The sequence below is a fragment of the Dufourea novaeangliae genome, unplaced genomic scaffold, assembly GCF_001272555.1.
Source record: "Dufourea novaeangliae isolate 0120121106 unplaced genomic scaffold, ASM127255v1 scaffold5, whole genome shotgun sequence".
NCBI lineage: Eukaryota > Metazoa > Arthropoda > Insecta > Hymenoptera > Halictidae > Dufourea > Dufourea novaeangliae.
In genome coordinates this window covers 776,723-781,878 of record NW_015373883.1, presented here as the reverse complement: position 1 = coordinate 781,878, position 5,156 = coordinate 776,723, and positions in this window count along the sequence as shown.

Here is a 5,156-nt window from a genome sequence, read left to right as displayed (position 1 = left end):
TATTACATCGAACTAGGATTATTTTAGAAATCGATATGAAATTCAAAGTGTAAAAATTTCTAGTACTTTGAACGTTTTAGAAAATTATTCGAGATAAAGATGTATGAAACTACTGAAAATTACTTTAGGTTCCTTTTCCTTATTCTGTAAATTCTTTGATTGGAATACGAATACTGTTGGAAGTATGAACATTTTCAAAGCACAATGATATAAATGGAACTTTAAAACTTTTTTAAGTGTTACAGTGATATTTCGTTATATGTTCCATAATGTCAATAATATTGATTTCCTTGCAACATCCATAATTATTACAAATGTCAATATAACGAAATATCTTTTATGCGATGTTTGTGGTGTAATAAAAATTTGTGTTTCGATTACGTTTTTGATACGTATTATTCACTTATATGTAATAATACAGAATAAAAATATACTGTTAGTCCGATATTTGAAAATATATATGCGTTCGTTGTCACTTAAACTGTTGTAATACCAATGGAATAATAAAATAATTTACTCAAATGTACATAATAATACATATACATATTCATAAAAACAATATTAAACGCAATAACTTTTTTGTACGCGAAAAAAAATCAATAGGTCCGTCGGGACTGGAACCCCAGACGCCTTTCTAATACTTCTACTTTTCAGCGAAGGGACAGAAGAGAATCCGTTCACGACCATGGTCCCTTCTTAGATTTAACGTAGTTCATAAATTCACCGTTCTCATAATGTAGAGGGCAGCAGAAAATCCCTGACTTTTTATACTATCGGTATTTCAGAACATGAGATACGAGTCCCATAAGATGATAGGTCTATCCTATACCTAGTCGATGCTAAAATTATGGTAGGCACCTGGTGGCGAAAAATGGAACTAAACGTAGATTTTTTAAATCTAGTTTCCAAAATCGCCACCAGATGGCGCCACATGCTAGCCGCCCCCCCCGTTCCAAGCTTTTTGTAAAAGTCTAGAATTTGTTCCAATTCCCGCCACCAGGTGGCTACCGTAACCTTTATATTTGTGCATCTTGCAACTGTTTGTCGCATCGAACAGAGAGCGTGGGAGATTGAGGCTCGTTTATTGTACTATTCCTGGAAATCTACAATAATCGAGTGCCTACCATTTGACGTAATGCCTAACCTCTATTATGCAGAAACAATATTTCGTTTGCTCCTCGTTAATAAATTGTTATTGAGATATCGGATTATTGATTATTATAAAAACAGATCAGGAGCAATTTTTTGGTGCTATAATATTTGTGTTAAAGGATATTTACTACCAATTTTGTTAACAACAAATTTTTGCTTTTTCTTTTGCGAATATCTCATTAACGGTGCTGTGGGAGCAATTTCAGATTCGCAAGGAGCAAATTGGGAGCAATTTTTTGAGATATAAATCGTTAAGATACGTTAACATTCGGCGCCAACTATTTTCCGGTGCCCTCGAAGCATGGGACAGAAAATTACATTGCATGTTAGGTCTATTCATGTATCTCGTCTAAGTCACAGGCTTTTTAAGGTGTCGGTACTACAGGTAGATGGGCCACCAACTCCCATAAGATGAATGTCTACTCGTATTGTACCTCGTCTGTGATTAAACTATCGACTAATTACTATTTAGTTGCAACATACTATCGATTACTTAATCGATAGTTTTTAGTTGACTGAAATTTTGCTGTAGTGGTTATGTATAGATTATGTCATCAAATTTTCAACATTATTGGTGTATTTACCTTTTAGAAATTTATTAATTCATAGATAGAATTTCAAAAATATAAGTGGTAAACAAGTTTTTTTAAACAATTATTAATATTCGATTTTTCGTAAGCTATTTAATATTGACACTTCAAAATTAACTGCTCTAAATTTTGTGTGAAAATCAATTAGGTTATAAGCAATAATTTGCACAGTTCTTGGAAAAATTTTTTAAAATCAAATAAGTGTTGCCGCAATAGCAGGTATTTAAAATTATAGCATTATTTAATTTTTTATACATACCAAATTTTATTCAGTAGTTAGTGTTGTCATTTCTTCTTTCTCCAAGGATGGATATAAATATTGCTATATTAGGAATTGGAAGGTAAAAGAATTTCATCTAAAAAAACATTATACGATTATAATATTGAAATTTAAGAAGATGAGTTGATTTCAATTTTTTGGTGATAATCTGTTTCTTCCCTCTAGCGTAATCTGTGCAACTTTAAAAAATATCCGTTCTGATGGAACAGATATTGCGGGTGCACATACATATTTTTCATTTATTTTTTTCAGTTTAGGCATTGTATGGCCATGTGCATTCCAAAATGCATTGGGAATACTTTTAATATTTTTGTAAGGCAGATCTAAGTATTGCCTTGTTATATTTGTTGCGCTTTCTAAAGGTGTAAAGCACTGCCTAGTTAAAAGGAAAACTTTATCAACATAAAAATTCCAAAATCCTGTATCCTGATTAACTGGTTCTTCTTCTTCTGGTTTCGTAGGTCTATTTCCATGAATTTGCACAGTGGTTAATAAAGTCTAAACTTCTGTCTACGTTTCTATTGCTCTTTGTGCGTTTCTTTCGTTTTGAAAAATTGCTGTTTTAAATCTAGGGTCTACTGTTGTAGCTATTGATGTAATTTTATTTGTTTCTATGTATTCAAATCTAATTTCAATATTGTTTAATATGTTATTATTTAGTGAAATTTTTTTATTGTTAATAATTTATAATTATTTTAATGTTGTCAGTACTATACAATACTATATAGGACAGGATAAATGTAATTATAAAATACTGTTTTTTATAGGATGTAATTAATTTATTGACATAAGCAAAACGTACAAATTATTATTTATTCTTTAATAGTAATGCAATATAAATACAAGGTGTTAATAAACTTCTGAAAGAAATAATATACAAATAATATTACCAATATTAATATGAAATATTGATAGATATAATTATAAAATACTATTTTTCCTATAGCTTGTAATTAATATTTTATGAACATAAATAAAATGTATGAATTATTATTTATGCCTTAATAGTAATACAACATTAATAAACTCTTCAAAAGATGTTAGATAATTACAGCAAATATCAACGAGCGACCACATATTGAGATTAGGTCGAATGGTGAGACGCCACGACCGTCATAAATTACTTCAAACACTTAAAAAGCAAACGTTGACGAAAAGAAAGGGGCTTTTCCGGACAGAAGAATCGTTCTCAGCTGGCGAGCATCAAAACCTTTTTTTAAAATTATCGATTTAACATTAGAAATAGTTACGCCTTATTCATTTGCGTTTCTATCATTTTTTCTTACAATAATATTACTAATATCAATTAATATTACATAATATTAATATGTCAATATTAATAATAAACGTATTAATATTATTTATAATAAACAGTAAAATATAAAATATATAAATCTTCATAGAAGAATTAAAGAACGAATCTTTTATTTCCGTTAGTAATACTAGCCCACCCCTGCTTCAAGTGACAGAGCCGAATTCTGAGATAATACGTTATAGTTGGTTCGTCTTCTTTCTTACTACATTAAAATTTCTTATTAATGTAACAGAACGAAAGTATTCGTGCACTCTAAACAATTAAATGAACTTTTTAAAATTAACGATCTGACTTCCTCGGAGAAGTCTATAAGATTAGTTTACATGGTAATGCATAAGAAAATATATGGAAAAATTACAATTGGTTTGCATCGCGAAGAAAATAATCAAGATCCAATTAATAGCTTGATAATTCAATCGAGTCGCTTGAAGCGACTGCTTTAGTTAACTGAATTAGTCGATGGTTTAAAAAATTAGTCGACTGAAAGTAATAGTTGGTTACTATCGACTTAGTCGATAGTTTTCAGTCGATGATGCCCATCACTAGGTATAGATCAATTACTGTACGTTTTTATAAAAGTGTTAATATTTCTGATAATACATTGTATAATCGTTTTATACTAATGAATTATATTATGTGCATTTTGTTTCATTGACAACAACGGTGGACATGAAGTCCATGCACACGCATGGTTCAACCCAAATGCTGTGAGATTTTCAGAGGAATAATCAGAAGAAAGAAGGAAGACGCAGAATACCTGTAGTTATAAGTAGACTGCAACAGTTTATCCAAATACACAATTTCATATACTAATACTTAAAAATTAAAAGAAAGTGGAATTTTGAATTCTGTACTATTGGCTTTACTATTAAATTGGCTGTACTATTAAACTTTATTAAAATCTTCATTTTATTATATTTTCCCAGTTAAGAAGTGCTATGAATGTATCCGCAGTCTAGTCATAAGTTTGAAATCTAATATTTTTATTGATTTGAAATTATAAATGAACATGTAACTAAATTTTGTTCTTAATTTTTGTATTTGTAATATTTAATGATTTCAAACTTTTGACTCATAATGTATACAATATAAGTTTGTTTGATATGAATTGTAAAAATTAAAAAATTCTAAGAATTGTAAAATTGTAAATGGAATTGAAATTTAGTAGGAAAATAAATAAATTAATAATAAAAGCATCGTAAAAATTATTTATTCCCGTAAAAAAATAAACAATCAATTATGTCACGAATACATAATTTCATTCTTAATTGCACTATAATATCTACAATAAAATCTATTTTCTTATAGTATAACAAATGTTTATACTCCCCACAGCCGCCATAATCGTGCGATCGTGCTGCCGCCTATAGCAGCGTATAGTCGCTTGAGTTCCCGAATATGTATATGCACGTTCATATAAAACTTAAATGGTGAAACTGCGCAAACCTTGTGCCGGTTTTGCCCTCAATTTGACATAGATCATGTTGCAACACTTTCTGCAAATTTGCTATACTATTTTAATAGCTAGCTTTGCCTACAAAACCTAAGTCAAATGCGGAAATAGATGATTATGGTTTTTTAGACAACTTTTGTACTTTATTGCTGGCAATTTGCTCGGAACTTGTACACAATTGGTTATGAAGATATCTTCACACAATTAAAAACAAACATATTTTCCTTTCCTCTTTTTTCCTACCAAGACGGGGCTGTTTCAAAACGTTGAATGGCAATCAACATAAACACCCCGTATACGTATAGCACACGCGAAAATGTGTACACATATATATGTATATACTGGAGCTGCGAAGTCGCGCTTGGC